The sequence below is a fragment of the Macaca thibetana genome, chromosome 7 (assembly GCF_024542745.1).
Source record: "Macaca thibetana thibetana isolate TM-01 chromosome 7, ASM2454274v1, whole genome shotgun sequence".
Taxonomy (NCBI): domain Eukaryota; kingdom Metazoa; phylum Chordata; class Mammalia; order Primates; family Cercopithecidae; genus Macaca; species Macaca thibetana.
This window is the reverse complement of record NC_065584.1, coordinates 134456453-134479690: the sequence shown is the minus strand read 5'-3', so window position 1 is coordinate 134479690 and position 23238 is coordinate 134456453. Positions and strand designations below refer to the sequence as shown.

At 37.6% G+C, this 23238-nt stretch overlaps 1 protein-coding gene across 11 annotated transcripts in view; it reads left to right on the top strand.

Annotated features, from left to right (window-relative positions):
- The window catches only part of ATP8B4 (ATPase phospholipid transporting 8B4 (putative)), a 314125-nt gene that overhangs the window by 67322 nt on the left and 223565 nt on the right, over window positions 1-23238 (top strand). For all 11 annotated transcript variants that reach the window (XR_007727270.1, XM_050797123.1, XM_050797120.1 and 8 more), the window contains one exon: window positions 1113-1175. The gene's annotated coding sequence lies outside the window, so the exon portion shown is untranslated. The remainder of the gene's footprint in view (window positions 1-1112; window positions 1176-23238) is intronic.

Sequence of the window (23238 nt, the reverse complement as noted above, 5' to 3'; positions counted from 1 at the left end):
GGGGTCATATATGATGACCTAGCCTTGCTTTTAGCAACACCTGGCAGGGACACCCCTATCTCCTTGCTTGGATTAGTAAGTTTTAGTTACCTGGCCCCTAGAAAACACTGGGTCCTGCAAAGTATCAGTGACCCTGTTTGTCAGGCATACCCCAGGGGCCAGAAAAGGAAGAAGTGGTCTCAGGCTTTTTAGACTTCTTGGTGATTTGTAGTAGAGAGTGCGTGTTGATGAACTTCCTCTGCAACCTCTTTTCTTGTAACTACTAAGCCATAAGTGTTCTTCCCCTTCTCTGGTCACCATATGACTGACCAACTTCTTCTTTATGTACGTTGGCTGCATCCTGCCACACCACTTTCCTGAGCAGGAAACAAACCAGTCATTTTTTTTTTTTTTTTCTAACTGAAAGAGCATGCGGTCAGTACCTCTGCCTGCACCGTCATGTGTTTGCAAAAGTGCGTTTATTTCCATGGTATTTTGGGTTTTGAATGTTTGAAATCACTTGTTTGCTCCTTCATTTCTCATTCTAAATCTCTAAGAGTTTACAGTATGAAGGAAGTTAGACCACATGTAGGGAAAAATGAAATCTAATAATGATGTTATTCTAGTTTTAAAAAAATAACTGCCCAGAGAAGACTTACATACATGAGAATAACTTGAGGGAAAGTTTTGGATTGCATTTTGTTTCTCTAGAGCCTGGGCAGTAATTTCCTCTCACACATAGTTCTCGAAGTTCAGTTGTGGTTCTCAGCTATGGCTTGTGAAAGAGTCACCTATGGCACTTAAATAAAAGGCAGATTCTGGAACCTCACCCCTGAGATATTCTGATTCACAGGATTTGAGATCCGTTTCACTCAATTTTAATGCCAAATCGAGTGGCATATTTGTGCTTACCTTGAGTTGTCTCATATGGCCTTTAAAATACAAAGATTATTTTTGTACAGAATTATTCTTATCTGGCTGGACTAAAGCCTGATAAATTCAATCTGTTGTTCCTTCCTGTGTCAGTGACTTCCTAGTTATCTAGATTTGTCTAGGAAGAAAGTTAAAGGAGGTAAATTTATAGTTATTGTGCATTTTTCAGATACTAATATTGCATACTTCTGTTTTCTTAGGTCGGCCACCTATTGAGACCTGGTGAAAGATCAGGTAGTTCTACAGTAAAAAGAAATCGCTTGGTAAGTTTTGAGTTCTTCCAATGATGCAAAGTGATGTTTTAAAAATATAATTTTAATTTTTTCGTGGAAGTTTAATTTATATACAAAAAGCACACAGGTCTAGGTGTTCAGCTCAATGAACTTTGACGATTATATACACCCATGTAACTACCAAGGGAGTATAAAACAAGATATAGAACATTGATTTCTATCACCCCAGAAAGTTCCCGTGTGCCCCTTTTCATTCATTCTTTCTACACCCATTGTGGCCGTCTTTTGATTTCTGTCAGATCAGTTTTATCTACTTTTGAAATGAATATAAATGAAATCATACAGCATGTGTTCTTTTGTATTGCTGCTTTTGCTCAGCATAAGGTTTTTGACATATACCCACACAGTTGCATGTATTAATAGTTTGTTCTTCATTTTAAATTTCAAAACAGTGTTCCATTGTGTGAACACACCAACATTTAAAACAGAGTTCATATAGTTAGAAATAATTTTGGTCATGATCGCAGAAAACACACTTTGGTTTTTTGGTTGAGTAATTTGGTGGATTAATTAAAAGTATCATTAACACTTCAGTTTACTGAATCCAATTTCTTTAATATAGCATCCACACCAGAGAGTGTTGATTTTCTCTTTTGTCTCTAGTTAGTCAGTGACAGGCTACTATGTAATTTTTCCTTCAGTGGACATGAGTCCAACCTATTATGGCTATTTTCTTTATTTTTGACCATAGACTCTATAGAGACTAAAGGCTGCATTAGAGTTTACATAGTGCCCTGTCCCTCCTTCCAATACCATCCCTAATAGGTGGTTAACCTACTTCCACAGGTACTTAGAGCATGATGCATTTCATTCCCTTGTTAGATACTTATTCATTGCAACATTCAGTCTTATAATGAGCTGAACTCTGTCTCAATGTGGTTCCCACCCATAGGCCATTAGTTATGCCCTCTGGGGCAATATATTCATATTCCCAATGGTAATCAGGAGTCTAGAATTATTGTCACCCATTTTTTTCAAGTAAAATGATTTAATTATATTTAATCTTAATAGTGTAAAGATAAGATTAACTGGATTTAATACAAACAGATTTTCAACAGGACCCAGTGTTGCAAAGTTTTGATATGTTCTAACATGATCTAAGATCCAGGTCTCATTCTCTTAAACAGTAATTCATATGTATATGTGTACGTATATATTAATGCATATATGTAAAAGTAGGTAATTTTTGGAAATAAAAATAAGAAAGCAGAAGTCACCATAATCATACTGCCTGGAGATAAATACTTGAGGTTGCTGTGTTGCACAACTTTACAGGACTCCAATTATAGTGACCTCTATTAATGTATTTGTGTATATTGATCCAAATATCTATCCCCAAATAGAATTATCCTGTACATTATTTTGAAACTTCCTCTTTAAACTTAGAATTATAATCAAAGACACCTTTTATGTCTTTAAACATTTCTCAATAACATTATTCTTATTTACATTTCCCCAACTTTTAATTTTGAAAATGTTGAATGTTACATAATTGAAAGAATGATACGATGAACACCCATAACTTAATTCTACAATTATTACTATTTTGCCACGTTTGCTTCCTTACTGTCTGTCTCTTTTTCTATACAAACACATTCCCTCATGTGTACAAACACACACATGGGGTCTTTTTGTTTTTCAAATTTCAATAGGCTTTTGGGGAACAGGTAGTGTTTGGTTACATGAATAAGTTCTTTAGTGGTGATTTCTGAGATTTGGTGCACCCATCACCTGAGCAGCATACACTGTTCCCAATTTGTAGTCTTTTTTCCCTCACTCCCCCTCCCACCCTTTCCCCCAAGTCCCCAAAATCCATTGTATCATTCTTATGCCTTTGCGTCCTCATAGCTTAGCTCCCACTTATGGGTGAGAACATACAATATTTGGTTTTCCATTTCTGAGTTACTTCACTTAGAATAATGGTCTCCAATTCCATCCAGGTTGCTGCAAATGCCATTATTTCATTCCTTCTTATGGCTGAGTAGTATTCCATGGTGTGTGTGTGTGTGTGTGTGTGTGTGTGTGTGTGTGCCACATTTTATCTGCTTGTTGATTGATGGGCATTTGGGCTGCATCCATATTTTTTGCGATTGTGAATTGTGCTGCTGTAAACATGTATGTGCAAGTTTTTTTTTTGTATAATGACTTCTCTTCCTCTGGGTAGATACCCAGGAGTGGGATTGCTGGGTCAAATGGTAGATCTACTTTTAGTTCTTTAAGGAATCTTCACGTTGTTTTCCATAATGGTTGCACTAGATTACATTCCTACCAACAGTGTAAAAGTATTTCCTTTTTACCACGTCTGCATCAACATTTATTCTTTTTTGATTATGGCCATCCTTGCAGGAGTGAGGTGGTACTGCATTGTGGTTTTGATTTGCGTTTCCCTGATCATTAGTGATGTTGAGCATTTTTTCCTATGTTTGTTGACCATTTGTATATCCTCTTTTGAGAGTTGTCTATTCATGTCCTTAGCCCACTTTTTGATGGGATCCGCTTGTTTTTTTTTCTTGCTGATTTGTTTGAGTTCCTTGTAGATTCTGGATATTAGTCTTTTGTTGCATGTATAGATTGTGAAGATTTTTCTCCTACATGTGGGTTGTCTGTTTGCTGATTATTTCTTTTGCTATGCAGAAGCTTTTTAGTTTAATTAAGTAACATCTATTTGTGTTCGTTTTTGTTGCATTTGCTTTTGGGTTCTTGGTCATGAAGTCTTTGCCTAAGCCAATGTCTAGAAGGGTTTTTCTGATGTTATCTTCTAGAATTTTTACAGTTTCAGGTCTTAGATTCAAGTCTTTGATCCATCTTGAGTTGATTTTTGTATAAGGTGAGAGATGAGAATCCAGTTTCATTCTTCCACATGTGGCGTGCCAGTTATCCCAGCACCATTTGTTAAATTGGGTATCCTTTCCCCTCTTGATGATTTTGTTTGATTTGTCAAAGATCCATTGACTATAAATATTTAGCTTTATTTCTGGGTTCTTTATTCTGTTGCATTGGTCTACATGCCTGTTTTTATACCAGTATTACGCTGTTTTGGTGACTAGGGCCTTATAGTATAGTTTGAAGTCGGGTAATGTAATGCCTCTATATTTGTTCTTTTTGCTTAGTCTTGCTTTGGCTTTGTGGGCTCTTTTTGGTTCCACATGAATTTTAGGATTGTTTTTTCTAGTTCTGTGAAAAATGATGGTGGTATTTTGTTGGGAATTTCATTGAATTTGTAGATTGCTTTTGGCAGTATAGTCATTTTCACAATATTGATTCTACCCATCCATGACCATGTGTTTCCATTTGTTTGTGTCATCTATGATTTCTTTCAGCAGTGTTTTATAGTCTCCCTTGTAGAGGTCTTTCACCTCCTTGGTTAAGTATATTCCTAAATATCTTTTTTATGGCTATGATTAAAGGGTTTGAGTGCTTCATTTGATTCTCAGCTTGGTTGCTGTTGGTGTATAGCAGGGCTACTGATTTGTGTATATTAATTTTGTATCCTGAAACTGCTGAATTAATTTACCATTTCCAGGAGCTTTTTGGAAGAGTCTTTAGGGTTTTCTAGGTGTATGATCATGTCATCAGCAAACAGCAACAGTTTGACTTCCTCTTTACTGATTTGGATGCCCTTTATTTCTTTCTCTTGTCTGATTGCTCTGGCTAGGACTTCCAATACTGTGTTGAATAGAAGTGGTGAAAATGGGCATCCTTGTCTTGTTCCAGTTCTCCAGGGGAATGCTTTCAACTTTTCCCTATTCAGTATAATGTTGGCTGTGGGTTTGTCCATAGATGGCTTTTATTAACTTAAGGTGTGCCCCTTCTATGCTGATTTTGCTGGGGATTTTAATCATAAAAGATGCTGGATTTTGTCAAATACTTTTTCTGCATGTATTGATTATCATGTGATTTTTGTTTTTAATTCTGTTTATGTGGTATATCACATTTATTGACTTGTGTATGTTAAACCATCCCTGGATCCCTGGTATGAAACTCACTTGATCATGGTGGACAATCTTTTTGATATGTTGTTGGATTTGGTTAGCTGGTATTTTGTTGAGGAGTTTTGCATGTATGTTCATAAAGGATATAGTTCTGTAGTTTTTTGTTATGTCCATCCCTGGTTTTGGTATTAGGGTGATACTGGCTTCATAGAATGATTTAGGGAGGATTCTGTCTTTGTCCATCTAGTGGAATAGTGTCAAAAGGATTGGTACCAATTCTTTGAATGTCTGATAGAATTTATTTGTGAATCCATGTGATCCTGAACTTTTTTGTTGTTGGCAACTTTTAAATTACCATTTCAATCTCAGTGCTTGTTATTGGTCTGTTCAGAGTTTCTATTTGTTCCTGGTTGTATATTTCCAGGAATTTATCCATATCCTCTAGGTTTTCTAGTTTATGGGCGTAAAGGTGTTCATAGTGGCCTTGAATAATCTTTTGTGTTTCTGTGGTATTGGTTGTAATATCTCCTGTTTCATTTCTAATTGAGCTTACTTGGATCTTCTCTCTTCTTTTCTTGGTTAATCTCACTAATGGTCTATCAATTTTATTTATCTTTTCGAAGAATCAGCTTTCTGTTTCATTTGTCTTTTGTGTGTGTGTGTTTTTTTGTTTCAAATTCATTTAGTGTGCTCTGATCTTGGTTATTTCTTTTCTTCTGCTGGGCTTGAGTTTGGTTTGTTCTTGTTTCTGTAGTTTCTTGAGATGTGACCTTAGATTGTCTATTTGTGCTCTTTCAGACTTTTTGATGTAGGCATTTAATGCTACGAAGTTTCCTCTTAGCACCACCTTTGCTGTATCCCAGAGATTTTGTCAGGTTGTATCACTATTATTGTTCAGTTTGAAGAATTTTTAAATTTCCATCTTGATTTCATTGTTGATCCAATGATCATTCAGGAGCAGGTTATTTAATTTCCACTTATTTGCATGGTTTTAAGAGTTCCTTTTGGAGTTGATTTCCAGTTTTATTCCACTGTGATTTAAGAGAGTACTTACTATAATTTCAGTTTTCTTGAAATTGTTGAGACTTGTTTTGTGGACTTTCATATGGTCTGTCTTGGAGAATGTTCCATGTGCTGATGAATAGAATGTATATTCTGCAGTTGTTGGGTAGAATGTTCTGTAAATATCTGTTAAGTCCATGTGTTTTAGGATATAGTTTAAGTTCATCGTTTCCTTGTTGACTTTCTGTCTTGATGACCCATCTAGTGCTGTTAGTGGAATATTGAAGTCTCCCATTATTATTGGATTACTGTCTATCTTGTTTCTTAGGTCTAGTAGTAATTGTTTTATAAATTTGGGAGCTCCAGTGTTAGGTGCATATATATTTAACATTGTGATAATTTCCTGTTGGACTAGTCCTTTTATCATATAATTTCCCTCTTTGTCTTTTTAAACTGTTATTGCTTTAAGGTTTGTTTTGTCTGTTATGAGAATAGCTACTCCTGCTTGCTTTTGTTGTCTATGTGCATAGAAAATCTTTTTCCACCCCATTTCCTTAAGTTTATCTGAGTCTTTATGACACACAGGTTGCTGTTGTTTTTGTCGAATGTTGTAGACATCATGACACTTACCCCAAATACTTCAGCACACATCCGCTAAGAACATGGACTTTCTCCTGCATACCCACATTATCATCACCATATCCGAGAAATGTAACATTGATAAATAGCATATATTCCATTTTTTACTTTCCTCAATGGTCCCCAATACATCTCATCTCTTGGAATTGGTTTTAATTTTTGGTACAGTATCCAGTCAATGTTCATAAACTGAATTTGGCTAATTCCTTTATTTTCTTTTTATTATTATTATTATTATTATTATTATTTTTTTTTTTTTTTTTTTTTTTTGAGACGGAGTCTCGCTCTGTCCCCGGGCTGGAGTGCAGTGGCCGGATCTCAGCTCACTGCAAGCTCCGCCTCCCGGGTTTACGCCATTCTCCTGCCTCAGCCTCCTGAGTAGCTGGGACTACAGGCGCCCGCCACGTCGCCCGGCTAGCTTTTTGTATTTTTTAGTAGAGACGGGGTTTCACCCTGTTAGCCAGGATGGTCTCGATCTCCTGACCTAGTGATCCGCCCGTCTCGGCCTCCCAAAGTGCTGGGATTACAGGCTTGAGCCACCGCGCCCGGCCTATTTTTTAAATTATACTTTAAGTTCTAGGGTACATGTGCACAACATGCAGGTTTGTTACATATGTATACATGTGCCATGTTGGTGTGCTGCACCCATTAACTCATCATTTACATTAGGTACATCTCCTAATGCTATCTCTCCCCCTTCCCCCCTCCTCACAATATAATTTTTCATTATTTTGAATTTTGGGAAAGTCCAGTCTAACCATTTTATTGAATATTCTAGCATGGTTTAATTTCTTCTAAAGTAATTTGGGTTAAACATTTTTGGCACAAATAGTATGTATGTAATATTTGTTTTTTAATGAACAATTCATTAATTAGTTAATTGACAGTGTTTTGATGAGGAATGGAACTTGTTAATCCTTCTGACACAGAACTTCATTTTATAGACAAATAGTAATTGCTACGTAATCAGTCTAAGTTTTGGCTGTGTAACTGTGTCTGCATTCGCTTCCTGATGGTGACTGGCAGAGAAAGCTGAGGCCAGTCACTTCTTCTTGGACTTATTACAATGACCCATGACCTGCAAGACTGACATGTGATGAAATGATCACCATCATTTGTATCATCATGAGTGGGACTGACACATCTTTAGATGACATTGGTTTCTGTAGATCTGGCAATAGTCTGGAGAGCTTTTTATTTTAACCTAAAACATGCATTCATTTATTTAGTCACTCCACAAACATTTTTGAGTCCTTATAATTTGCGAGGTAGCACCAATCTTGACTTCAAATGGCTTTTTACTTTCAATAAAATATATGTATTCTCACACAATTTTTAAGTTTATGGTATCAAGGATAACTTAAAAATAGTTTATTAAGCATCACTGTAAGTGGTATATTTGCCTACAGTGGTATCTTTGCCAGAGGGGCACAGACTGAGATCTTCTAATCAGCCTGAGATCTTCTAATACCTGGAGTTGTCAGAGGGAAAAATCATGCAGAGATGATATTTTATCTCAGTGAGAAAGTTCATGTCTGCAGCCTTTAATAAAGGTGCACTTACATTTGTATGCTCTTTCACAACATCATTGGGACGCGTAGGACCTTGATGATGTGTTTGAAAATATGACAAGCTAGCCACGGGTCTTGTGGGGAAATAACTTTCTCCCAGATATGCTTTATTCTCTATTATCTCCATATTCAGATGTCTTGCATTCTTTAAGATGTAAAAAGTTCCAGCCCCTTGACTCAAATGTTTAAAATATTATGATTACAGTCTATTTTCTGTTTGTTTTTTGAAATTCACTCTTTCCTTGTGGCTTGTATGAGATGCCTAAAGACAAATTGTTTTAAAATGTACATGTGACGTGGTGCAGTGGCTCACACCTGTAATCTCAGCACTTTGGGAGGCTGAGGTGGGATGATCGCGTGAGGTCAGGAGTTTTAGACCACAGTGGCAACACAGTGAGACCCCTGTCTCTACCAAAAATTTAAAAATTAGCCAGGCACGGTGGCACGTGCCTGTAGTTCCAGCTCTTTGGGGGACTGAGGTGGGAGGATCACATGGGCCCAGGAGACTGAGGCTTCAGTGAGCTCTGATCGTGCCACTGCACTCCTGCCTAAGTGACAGACTGGGACCCAGTTTCTAAAAAAAAAGAAAAATTAGAAAAGAAAAAAAAACTGTACACGTGCCTTTCCACAAAGCAGTCAGGAAGGATGTTGTTTATGGGTAAAATACCTAATTCAGATCTCATTAGTTTAGAAATATGGGAAGCAAAAGAAGTACATAATTAGAGGCCTTCTTTAAACCAGCTAAGCTGTTCTTTATTCCAAAATGTGGGGGTTGTGGAGCCAGACACATTACTGCCTTAGTATGTTTATGGGGTGTAGGGTAGGATGAATCAGACCAGGGCTGTGTATGTCTTCTGTGGGCCCAGGCACTTTTGCCTTTGTGGGTCCCTTCCTCCATAAAAACATATTAAAAATTATGTTTGATGAATATGTCAGTATAAAGACAAATATCATCCAGGCTAGATTCATTATTATGCATCCATTACTATTATATTCATTTTTCCTCTGGTTTTAAAATAAAGGAAAATTGAGACAGTTTTGTGGGCTCTTGAAAATATCATGGGCCCTAGCACTCTGCCTACTGGATATGCCTCCTGGATAAGTCAGCCCTGAATCAGATACACATATTGGGCTGAAGTAGCCTTCCAGAGAGCAACTCTGTATATCTTGGGGAGAAGAAAGACAGTTTCTTATGCTTATTTTTGTGAACCTACATATAGAAAGTAGTTAAATATGCTTTTAGTGGCAGTAGTGCTTTCAAGTTATTATTGCCACTACAAGTTTAAAAACCATGTGGTAGCCAGGGCTTGGTGGCTCATGCCTGATATTCTAGTGCTTTGGGAGGCTGAGGTGGGAGGATCACTTGAGGCCAGGAGTTGGAGGCCAGCCTGGGCCACATAGCAACACCCTGTCTCTACAAAAAAATTAAAAATTAGCTGGGCATGGTGGCATGGTTCTGTACTACTCGGGAGACTGAGGTAGGAGAATAGCTTGAGCCCAGGAGGTCGAGGTTGCAGTGAGCTATGATTGTGCCATTGTACTACAGCCTGTGTGACAGAGCGAGACCCTATCTAAAAAAAAAAAAAAAAAAAAAAATCACCTGACAATACAGAACTGTATGGTACTCATATATTTTCATGACACAACCAAAATCTTAAATTTTTTCTTGCCAACTTGTACATACTATTTGAGTTTAGGTGACTGTGACATAACAGATCCATAGCATAAGAATTTACTGGGTTTGGCCAGAGTGGGTTTTATGGGTTTACAAGGCTCTGTTAATTTTCTGTAATTGTCCTTTGTGAACGCAGTTGTTGCATGACAGAAACAACATGAATCAGAAGTGATGGGAGTGAACCTGGTTCTACTTACCAGGCATTGGTATTCCAATCCTCTGAGCCTCAATTTTCACATTTGTAAAATTGGGACTAATGTTTACCTCTGAAGGTTACTGTGAATGTGAACATAAAATGAAAGATTATATGTGAAGTAACTCATAAATTATAAAAGCACTATGTAAATGTTAGACAGTATTGAATTCATAGATATATGATACAGTTCATTGATTTCCATGTTTTTCTCCTGAAGACTCCTAATTTCTAAGTTTTACTAAAACGGTTTTGTCCAGTTTTATGGCTGACATGAGCATTATATATACAGGTGGGTTTCCTATTTACTGAGATCACTTGTATGGGACTCTGATTTCCAAGAGGACACCCTGGAAGCCCCTTCTGTACCCTCTGGGACTCTTTCAAAAGGGTTGTTTACTTATGGTGACTCTCTAGAGGCCTGCCAGTGTGGTGCAAATGACAGTGGTCAATTGCTTTGGTTGAAGTTTATATACCTGCTTCTCAGGCATTTACAACGACTTCTCTTACAATAAATGTTGCATTATCACGTCTGTTTAACAAACCAACAGGCTGTAATAGGACCTAGGGGTCATGAAGGTTCACTGCTAACAGCATTTTGGAATGTATTATTTTTGGTCTGCAGTTGGGGAATAAAGTGTGTATTTTTTTTTTTTTGTATACTTAGATTACATAATACCATAAACATTGCTTTGAGCATATATTATTTATCAGGTAATGTACTTTTCCTTTGATAGAGAGTGATAAAAAAGATGAATAAGACATGGAACCTACCCTTATAGGTGCCTTATCAATGCATATAAAAGTATTTTTATTTGTATTAATTTATATGTTTAAAGAGTGTTATTTCTCATTGGGTTTATCTCTTATGGAACAATAAATCCAAAAGCTGTTTTCTCAAGTAGATTTTCAGTTACATTTGTGAAGGAATTAGTTTTTGTTTGAACTTGCATTTCTTCTACCATAATAATTTATTTTGAATTGCATCATGTTTTTAAAAGTCATCTGTTTTCTTAGTTTGATTGAATGAGGCTGTTGACATGAAGTACCACATGGTGCTGGTCAGTGAGTGACATACATAAGACAGCGCTGGCTTCACAAAAGCCCTCTCATAACTTTGGGGTTCTATTTCCTAATGAGTTCTCTTCTATGTTTTAATAACTTTTTGGTGTCCAGAGAGAAAGGGCATGGGAAATTATCTTTGGTTCCACTAGAGATGAGAGAGAAACACCTAATCTCTTCCATTTCAGTATACAAAAATTCTGTGCAAAAACATGATTGAAATTGTTGTAGAGACTGAATTCTTGCTGGTTGTTATAAATATTGCAGGGCATAAGCCTTCCATTTGTAGGTTCATTAGCTTTTACAATTGGGAGCGATGGGAGGTATTATTGCAGTCCTTAGTCCTAGGTATGGTCTAGAATTTATCCTGTATTTAAGTCACTTTGGAATAGAAGTGTTTTTTCTCAGACAGGATACACTATGTATTTTTAAATCTTGCCCCATAGTTATAGTGCAGACATAAAAATACAAGTACAGATAAGAGATGTCTTCTACTGCTCTAACTGTATTCACATAGAACAGTCTGTTTTATTACTCAGGATATGGGCTAGGTTAGGATGCTGTAACAAACCGCCTGTCACAGAGGACTTCCTAAAGAGAAGCCCCAGGGACTGTTCCTCCCCACCACCTTTCCCTCACCTCTCTGTGGAATTGGGGGAGAGTGGCTATTCTCCCCACGAAAAATCTTTTTTTCTTGGGTTTCATGACCTTCATGCAGATTCTTCTTGCTTCTCAGGCTGCTCTGCCTCTGTCTCCTTCATTGCACCCTCGTGGTGGAATTTCCCCGGTTCAGTCTTCTGTATTTTTCTCTCTGTTCATTTTGTTCCTCAGAGAACTCCTCCTCTATCTTGGCTTCTGTTCATCTCTATGGAGATGACTCTTAAAACTATGGTGTTTATTGTGAAATCTTTCCTAAACATTATATGTTAATTCCAACTGTTGCTGATTTTGATTTAATAGTTTTATCAATATAGCTTTAGATTGCATAGAATGAGAAAACCTGGAAATTAGAAGAATCTTCAGAGTCAGTTTATCCAGCTTTATTTCTACTTTGATAATCTGTTTCTAGAGTGCTGATGAGCATTTTCCATGAATATTGCTCTACCAAGTAGCTCAGACATCTAATTTGGGAGCTGTCTAATTCTCTTTCTTTTTCTTTTCTTTTTTTTTTTCAGAAACAGGGTCTCACTCTGTCACCCAGGCTGGAGTGCAGTGGTGATCATAGCTCACTACAGCCTCAAACTCCTGGGCTCAAATGATCCTCCCACTTCAGCCTCCCAAGTAGCTAGGTCTACAAGTGTGCCACCACGCTTGGCTAGTTTTTTAATTTTTTTGTAAAGACAGGGTCTCACTATGTTATTCAGGTTTGTCTTGAAGGCCTGGCCTTAAGTAATCTTTCAGCCTGGGTCTCCTAAAATGTTAGGATTACAGGCGTGAGCTACTGTGCTCAACCTTATTCTCTGTTTTGACAGTAAATTCAACCATATGTTAACAGAATTTCAGATCCTTGTAAAGTTTACTTTCTGTTCTGAATTTTGGAATAACACAGAGTATTTGTTCCTCCATCTACCTTAAAAATAATCGAATATTTGAAGATCTCATTTTTCCACATGCTCTCTTTCTTTTGCTAATATTCTTTCTCTCTTTCAGTCTCTGATTTTTTGGGTAGACACCTGCAAGTTTTCTCTAATATATGATGATATGGTTCATAGTTTTTAGACTCTCAGTATCTTACCTATAATATGAACTTCACCAGGGAAGGGCTGCTGTCTTTCTCATTTTTGACCCTACAACATGTAGTATGGTGTGTGTCACTTTGTTCTAGAACCTGGACATCTACTGAGTAGATGTTTGAATGAGCACATCATGGTCACAAAACTTTTTGATGCTCTTGGCTTCTCCAGTGGCTTCTGCACTGCCTACAACTGGGTTAGATTGAACCCAGTTCTCAAGATGCAGTCTGACTTAACTTGGAATGGAGTGGTACAAGATTCTGCTGATCCGGAATTTGGTTTCTGCTAAGATTGTATTAATAGCTTTTGGGAATTTGTACTTATGGCTCACTGAGCTCTCAGTGAAGGCAGAAAAACCATGAAAGGGTCTTGAGTCAGGTGTTATGTTTCTGTATTTATTAAGTTGATGTAGCGTCACTGAATTAGTCAGGATTCTCTAGTAAAACAGAATGTATGTGTGTGTATGTATGTGTGTATATATATACACATACACAAATATAGACAAATATATGTGTATATATAAGTCTATGTATGTGTCCAAATATATACATATATGGATATATGTATGTATTTATATATATTCATATATATTGTATATATAAATACTATATGGATTTGCCTCATATGATTATTGATGCTGAAAAGTCCTGATTTAGAGTTGGCAAACTGGAGACCCAGGAGAGCCAGTGGCATGATTTCAGTCCAAATACCAGCAGGCTTGAGACCCAGGAAGAGCCAATGTTGTAGTTTGAGTCTGAAGGCAAGAAAAAACTGATGTCCCAGCTCAAAGGCAAGAGGAGTTCCTTCTACTCAGCTTTTTGTTCTAATCAGCCCTTGAGCTGATTGGATGAATCCCACACACATTAGGGATGGTGATCTGCTTTTTGCTGCCTACTGATTAAAATGTTGATCTCATCCAGAAAGACTCTCACAGACACACCAGAACTATGCTTGACTTAATATGTGAGCACCCTGTGGCCAAGTCAAGTTGACACACAAAATTCACCCTCACAGACATACTTTAGTTTATCAAGATGTTTTTGAATTTGTGTATTTCTCCTTTTGGTTTGTCAGGTTTTTCTTTATATATTTTGAAGCTATGTTATTGGATGCATACAAATTTAGAGTTGTTGTATAGTCCTGGAAGATCAATCTTTTGTTACTATGGGATGACTGTATCTCTAGCAGTGCTTGTTGTATTAAAGTTTAATTTATCTGATATGAATTTAAAGAAATAAAAAGCCCTCAACCTGCATGGAGTTCACATTCTGGGGGCGGGGGTGGGGGTGGGGAGCGGCGCAGGGCAGAAAGACAATCAACAAAATAAATGAATAAATAATCTTCTACATTGGGTGGGAGTGTGCTGCAGTTTCAAAAAGAATAAGCATGGAAGGCTGAATTGAGAAGACATATTTGATAGCAGATTTGAAAGAAGTGACGTGGCAGCCATGTAGATATTTGAGAGATAAGCATGCCAGGCAGAGGGAACAGCAAGTGCAAAGGCCCTGAGATGAGAATGGACCTGGTGTGGTCAGGGAACAGGAGACCACTGAGACTGGAGTTGAATGAAGATGGTGGACAGTGGTTGTCAGGGCTGGATCCAGGTTTTTTTTTTTTTTTTTTTTTTTTTTTTTAAGATGGAGTCTCACTCTGTCACCCAGGCTGGAGTATAAGGATGCAATCTCGGCTGATTGCAACTTCTGCCTCCTGGGTTCAAGTAATTCTTCTGTCTCAGCCTCCCGAGTAGCTGGGACTACAGATGCCCACCACCACGCCTAGCAAACTGTATTTTTAGTAGAGATGGGGTTTCACCATGTTGGTCAGTGTGGTCTCAAACTCCTGATCTCAGGTGATCCACCTGCCTCGGCCTCCTAAAGTGCTGGGATTATAGGTGTGAGCCACCGCACCCAGCCTGGATCTAGGTTTTTTGAAGCCTTAAGCTAATACAAAATACAAAATCAGGTATAATAAAAAATATTTATTTAGAGTGAGAAAATCTCTATAAGTTATAATTTTGAAAATATGAAAAATACCCCAAACATCCCAAAATTCAGAAAAATAACACAATAGCTTCATTTTGCTGAATGTGCCTTTATAATACATTTTCTTTCTTTATTTTTGGCCTCTTATTTTTGATTGCCTCTCATATAACAATTATTTTGTTACAAAATTTTCTAAAGAGAGACTTAGATAATCCAATTTTCCCTTTGGTATAGTTAATTAACATTAATTTAAGAATTATGATAGCTTAGAAAAAATTTGCAGCTTTGTGACTTCACAGTGTCACATAAACATTTAGAATGGTCAACCTTGGAAAAACTTCCACCAAGTTTCTTTCACATATGAACTGTTACAGATATACTTGCCATAAGTAGTGCTGCTATAAGTAGGTTTATGCTGTATAAGCACTGGAATTCTAATGCATTTTATTCTGTGAAATCCACATGAAAAAAGAAAAATATGTTTATTATACTTACTAAGTATAATAAGCATATCATGTCACACTTTAGGTATTCATCAACTCCTAGTCAAAACAGAATTTATCACCTCTCAAGAATATGAGGAGTATATATATAATATATAATATATACATTTATTTAATTATATTAATATATATTACATATTACATATTTAATATGTAATACATGCATGTATATATAATATATAAATGAAATATGTAATAAAAATGTTTTATATATAGATACGTACATATCCATATCCATATACTTGATACTCATATTCCTGATAGGAGGTAAATTCTGTTTTAACTAGGAGTTGATGAATATTAAATGTTACACATACAATTTTACACGTCTGATGATTGGGAGAATTCTGCACAGGCTAACTTCAGCTCTATATTTCAAACCTGCAATCTCTTCCACAGTTCACACACTTCTAGTGCCCGTTGCTGTAGGATGTGATCATGTTGCCATGTGGCCTCAGGCCCTGCATTCTTATGTTATGGCACTGCGTGGATCTGCATTCCTGACCACCAATAACTTAACTCTATGTAGAAGTAACTGTGAATCACATAGATAGACTCCAGGAAACACAAACTCATGTAGTTGCAACCTGATTGCCCCTTATCTGGATCCCAGCAGCGCCATCTGATATGAGGCAAAGTGCGATGGAAGGAACGTTAAAGTGGAGGAGATGTTGGTCTTAGCCCCCTGTGGCTAAAATATTTGACTTTTGTAAACTGAGAAAAAAGGAGTATGCAAACACATTTCTAGTGCTACTCCTCGGGATGAAATGTGCAAGTGAGGTGGGCTGAGGCTTGTTTAGCTTCATGGTAAGTCACCCTCTGGTGGTGATGTGAGGCCAGGGAGGTAGTGGGGTGGATGTGTAAAGATTAGGCAGGACCGTGAAGGCCTTGGTCACAACTGGCTTCTGTGTCTTTAGATGAAGAGCTAGTGGATGGCCTTGAGTAGGAGAGAGAGATAAGACTTGTGGTAGGCAAAATAATACCCCTTGGAGATAGGTGCAGTGTAACTGCAGGGGTCCTTATCAGAGGGAGGCAGGAGGGTCAAGGTCAGAGAAGGAGATGTGACAATGAAAGCAGAGGTCGGACTGCTGTGGGCCATGAGCCAAGGGATGTGGGCAGCTTTTAGAAGCTGGAAAGTCAAGAAACAGATTCTTCCCTAGGGCATCTAGAAGAAACTCAGCCCTGCTGACACCTTAATTTTAGCCCTGTAAGACCTTTTTCAGACTGCTGACTTTCAGAACTGTAAGATAATGTTTATATTGTCTTATACCACTAAATTCATGGTAATTTGTTAGAGCAGCAATGGAAAACTGGTAAAATTCTGACAGGAGCATTCTGGCTGCTCGTTGAGAATAGATGGTAGGGGGAAGGGGCAGAAGACCAGAGGGGAGGCTGTTGCAGTATCCTGGGCAGAGGGGATGGTGGCTTGGACCAGGATGTGTGCAGAGGAAGCCTGAGAAATGGCCGATTCTGAGCATTTACCACCTTTCTTTTCTGCCTCAAATCCTGGCCCCCTTGTATCTCGTTTTAAAGCCTTATTACCTGAATGTGTCATGAATAGATAAATAAAGTGAGGCTCCTATTTTTTTGTTGGTCTTTTCACACTTGGAGTGATATTAGAAGGAACAGCTGAGATGAGACTGTGGTGATGTCCTCTTTTAGTGTCCATATTTTTTACGCCCTCTCAGGTAGCAGACCGCCTCCACCAAACTGCTTTTCATTACATCACTGTGGTGCAGTTTGGATCAGGTGCCTGGCAAAATAACCCTGCACACCGCATGGTTTGTCTATGGCTACGTAAGCTCCTTTCAGAGCTGCCTGGGACAGGCAGGGATGCTTTTTGGCCACCCGTCTGGATATGACGTTCCTTTTCTCCAGTTGCTGTGGCTCTCTGGCCTCTCTTCTACATCCTTGCTGTGCACATATCTGTGGGCATGAAAACACTTTGAAGGCAATCACTATCTTGTTTGTCTTTGTTTCGTCTTTGCTGACTAGCTATTCCAGCTAGATGAGCAGCTCTATTAGCCTTGCTCAAAGGAGCTCAATAAATATTTTTGGGATAACTCACTTTCCCTTGGCTCTAGTAAATTTTATTTGCCATGTGGATTCAGGGAGCTGAGATACAGAAACCAATATGTATTAAAGAAACTCGGTTTATAGCCTCATGCATCTTAAAATGGCAAACACGAAAGCTTCCTGTGCGACCCCTTAGGTATCAAGCAGAGACGTGTTCTCTTCAGAGCTGCTTCTTGCCTGTCTTTCTTTTATGCCTGGAGTTATTTCCTATCATTTTATGACAGGAGGCTTTCTTGGCCAACCCTTAGGTGGCCAGCCTGTGTTTCCCAAAGGAAAACAGCCTGTGTTTCACAGAGCCTTCTAGCTTCTAGGCTCTTATAATCTTTGGGACAGATGCTGATTTTTTTTTTCTCTTTGAGTAGAGATGATACAGAAAGAAGGAAATGACTATTTCCCATCTTTAGAGAAAGCATTCTGTTGTTGGTCCAGTCCATAAAAATGCATTTTTTTTGGCTATAGATAATCAAATTGTAAAAGAATATAGATAGAGAATAACAGATTAGAACAGGCACATATAAAAAAAGTTTCAAAGAAAGCAGTCAGTTTTCAACAGGAGTATTCTCAGCAAACTGCCCAAACTCTTCAAGGAGAGAGGAAACACACCCTACAGGAAGGCCTTCCCAGTGCAGCAGAGACCAACCCTGGACATGATGAAGTGTAGGAAGTGTCTGGGCCATGAGGTTGTTTGGGATGGGGTATATGATTTGATGTACATCTGGAGTATTGCATTTGATGAGAGAGGCTCTTACCCCTATCTTTGACCTTTGGACCAAGGCACAAACCAAATTGCAGTTTCCCAGTCATCTATGCACGGTACCACCACCATCTCCTTATATCCAGAATCTCTTCCGAGCTTCTTTTATAAGGGATACAGTTCTGTGTTTGCATTCTGACTCTACTGCATAATCTTGCAAGGACTCTGTTTCTTCCCCTGTAAAGGAGGGCTGGTAACAGCATGTACCTAATGGGATTGTTCTGAGGATTAACGAACTAATGTGTGTGAAACACTTCATGTAGTATCTAGCTTGTAATAGGTGCTCAATTAATGTTAGATATTACTATTATCATTATAGTAAGTTTTAAATCTCTAGTCGTGAATCTCTACTTATAGAAAGCTACATGCTGAGGGTTTATATGGAGATTGTATTAATTTTATGTGTAAGTTGTATAATCCAGCTTATGTATCCTAGAAGAGGAATGAATAATGAATTGTTAAAAATTTTACATTTCTTTGTGAAGCTATAGTGAGCCCTGGGAGGAATAAAGCTCTTAAATCAAATTTTCCAGCTATCTGGACTTGATGAGCAAATTGGCTTAGCCAAGAGAAAAACAAACCCAAAGCCCTTTAGTATTTGTTTGAATCCACTAACTTTGTTTCCAAGCTCTCTTGTGAAGACAAGCATAAAAAAATTATGGGAAGAGTTTTTTTTTTTCCTTCTATTCTCTTTGGTTTTCTGCTTAAATGTCAATATGTCCCAGAAGCTGCAGGTCGCCACTGGGTTTCAATAGGAAACCCCAACTCGGGACACGTATTTTTCAATTGTATCAGAATGTGTTCTTGGAGTCAACTCAGGAAATCTTGGAGGCTGAGGGACTCTTTTCTTTAAAGCTCTCCCCACTCATTGTTCTTTCCTCATGTCTTTAATGAATTGCTTTGGCTTCCAACTACATGGACCAGATTATGAAGAATGAAAGAAAATTAAGAAAGGAAGAAGCTTAAGTTATTGATTTAGCTTGAGGAAATTTTTCAGAGATTTCTGACTCAACCCCAAAAAACCCACAATCACCCTAAACCCCAAATGACACTTCATGTTTGGAGACATTCTTCAGCTTTTGGATCGGTACCAATCTTGCTCAGGAAATACCAGTCTATATCACTGAGTTTTATATAGGGACCCTGAATGCTCTGTGGTGCTTCATCATTTCATGATTTTGAGGGTCTACAGCCAAGTGCCTGAGGCTGTTTTCTAAACCACATTTGGTGAAGGACAAAATGCTCTGGAGTTAATTAACGAAAGACTGTTGTATTTGTTAATTAGGGATACATACTTGCTATGGTCGCTCATGGATCTAGTGGAAACTTGCTAACTCTTCCCTTTACTCTTGCTTTTATTAGCAGAGCTCATGTGTTCACTACCTAATCTTAAATAATAAGGTGTTACAAATTGTTCACAGACTGATTTTTAGGAAAAGGTTGTAAATGGCTTGTTTTCTTTTGTCTACTGGAAGTGGAAGTTGGATAACGTATAATTTATTATATTATGATGGAGAAGTGCTCAGATTAGGAGTTGGGTGTTGCCTTTGAGGACCTGGAGTAGAATCAACGAGTATTTGCCAATTTCCATTGAAAATATTTGAAACGTTCCTTCAAGATCTTCTTGGGAAATAATCATATTAGCAACTTTAAGACTGACTATTCAAGCTTGAGTGATTTCCTTTTTTGCCCATTTACTAGTTTTCAGTTTTTTCTAAAAAACGATTTTTCTGGTATTTTTCTGTTTACAATGTATTTTCCATATATTTCCTCATTGAATGATTATAACACACAGAGGCATTATTTTACTGAGGAACCGTAAGTAAGAAGAGGTATGAGTTAAAACGTGCTTGTATAGGTAGTTGCAGAAGGATCATTGGCTCTTGTTGCCTCAAGGTCCAAGCGTCTTTTTATTTCATGAGGACTTTCTTTCTTTCTCTTTCTTTCTTTCTTTCTTTCTTTCTTTTTTCTTTCTTTCTTTTTTCTTTTCTTTTCTTTTCTTTTCTTTTCTTTTCTTTTTTTTTTTCTTTTCTTTTCTTTTCTTTTTTTTTCTTTTCTTTTCTTTTCTTTTTTTTTTCTTTTCTTTTCTTTTCTTTTCTTTTCTTTTTTCTTGAAACGGAGTCTCCCTCTGTCGCCCACGCTGAAGAGCAGTGGCGCCATCTCCCTCACTGCAAGCTCCGTCTCCCGGGTTCATGCCATTCTCCTGCCTCAGCCTCCTGAGTAGCTGACTACAGGTGCCCGCCACCAGGCCCGGCTAATTTTTTGTATTTTTCGTAGAGACAGGGTTTCACCATGTTAGCCAGGATGGTCTCAATCTCTTCATCTCGTGATCTGCCCACCTCGGCCTCCCAAAGTTCTGGGTACAGGTGTGAGCCACCCTGCCTGGCCTATGAGGACTCTTTCATCAAACTCTCATTTTTATGGGTCCTAAAAATCTTCCTAACAGGGGAATAACACCTTAATTGAACTTAAAAATTTCTAGCAGAGGGCCAGACATGGTGGTTCATGCCTGTAATTCCAGCACTTTGGGAGGCCAAGGTGGGAGGATTGTTTGAGGTCAGGAGTTCGAGACCAGCCTGAGCAACATAGTGAGACCCTGTCTCTACTTATTAAAAAAAAAAATTCTAGCAGGATAGTATTATGTCCTCTCATCTTTTAAACTTGTTTCTTAGTGATCTGATTATAATTTTGGATGTTCTGTCTGTATCTCCCCTTTCCAAATGGAAAGACAAGCATAAGTAGATATAGTTTTGTTTTTAGTCATAAACCGGGAGTGACTTTAACAAACCATCAGCCCTGTGAGATAATTCTTTTTTTCCAGGGAAGTAGGGAGCCATAGATTAATTATTCTGAAACTGAGTTATTCTTTTTGGTAAATGTACCCTAATATTTAACTGGTTTGTAAATGATTACTTCCTAAAATAAATGAGGTATCCTTATTTAATTATCTTGGAGAATATGACTGGAAGTACATGGCTTAAAGATAAGCATCCAATGAGTGCTTCATTGCTATCCTATTTGGTTGAGGAAGGCATCAAATTATATTGGGTTTTATGATTTTGGGGGATTTAAGGTTATTTTCCTCATCCTACATGGAGTAGCAGTTTGAAGGCTTACTTATCTATTTTTCTATATTCTGGAGGAGATTCAAAACAAATGTCTAAGAGATTTCTGCCTCTGCTGATGGCTGTTATCTTGGATCACTAGAATGACAAAGGATGGCTTCCTTCCTATCCAAGCACATGTTTTTGTTAGGCTCCTCAGGTGTCAAAAAATGATGCAAATGCTATTACCAACTTGATCTTCTTTTGGGTCTTGTACTCAGCCAGCAATACAGTGTAGCAGCATTCCAGGTATGTTCCAGGAAGTTCAATATCAAGCTCATGGTCACGTAGTATTTAGTACAGTGAAGTTGATAGAAATAAGAATGATTATTCAATGGACACATAGCTTATGCATTCTTTCAAATATCCCAAAATATATTCTTGGATTTAATCAGATCAACAGAGAATGAGTACAGAGACCCCATTGTAGGCCTCTCTCAATTGTGTCTTGGGATGATATCCTTAGGGATGTTACAAAACATAGCTCCAAAAACCTTATTTTATGTTCTTTATATCAAACAATGACTTCCTTATGAGGATTTCTTAGGTAAATTAATGCCTGAGGCAAGAATTACTAATAGTTGTACTTTTCCTGAGAAACTGATTTATTATTACCTACCAGAGCTACTAATAATTGCACTTTTACTGATAAATTGACTTTACTATCTCACAGACTTTGTAAAATAGGGCAATAGACAGGCATTTCTTTATTCTGTAGCATTTGTGGCACACCTGAATCAGGTGTGTGGGTCATTGGATTAGCCATTTTTATTATCATTCTGTTGGTTGGTTATCATTCTTCCTTCTGTATCTTCTTCCACCCTACTGTACTTTAAACATTTAAACAAGTATTTTTCCTCTTGTACATTCTTTTTTGTAAAATTTTTTATTTTAATTTTTGTGAGTACATAGTAGGTATATATATTTATGGGTTATACATGAGATGTTGATACAGACATGGTATATATAATAATCACATCATATAAAATGGGGTATCCATCCCCTCAAGCATTTCCCTTTGTATTAGAAACAACGCAATTATACTTTTAGTTATTTTTAAGTGTACGATTAAATTATTATTGACTGTAGTCACCCTGTTGTGCTGTCAAATAGTAGGTCTTACTGTTGTACATTCTTGAGTAGCTGTTTTGCAGATGGTCGTTGTCTGTAAACACTTTTGCAGAGATGTCTTTATTTCCCCTTCACACTTGATTATTTGGCTGGGTATAGAATTCTAAGTTTCAAAATATTTTTCTTTAAAACTGAAAAGAATCACTCCAACATCTTCTAGCATCCTTATTACTGATGAGAAATGTCATATTGGTCTGATTCTTGTGTTTCAGGCTAACCATTTTTTTTCTTTTGGAAGCTTTTGGGATTATCTCCTTGTCCTTGGAGCTCAAAATTTTATGAAGGTTTGTGGGTTCATTTTCATTCATCCTGATTGGTACTTGGTGGCCCTTTCACTTTGAAGAGTTACTTCTTACTCTGGAGCAGGGCAGTTTTCTTCTGTTTACTTGATTGTTTTCACCTATCCATTGTCTATGTTCCCTTATCCTAAGTTTTTTTCCCCACATTTTCCTTCTGTTTGTCATTTTGATATATATTTTGCGAGATTTATACAATCTGATCTTCCATCTTGTCCATTCTACTCTCTAGTGTGTCCAGTAAATATTTTTAATTCTAGGGACTTTTTCTTGTTCTCTGTTTTCTTTGTTTATATTAGCTTGTTCTTGTTTCATGGATGCCATGTCTTCTTAAATATCTTTGAGGTGCTGGGTACGGTGGCTCATGCTTGCAGTCCTAG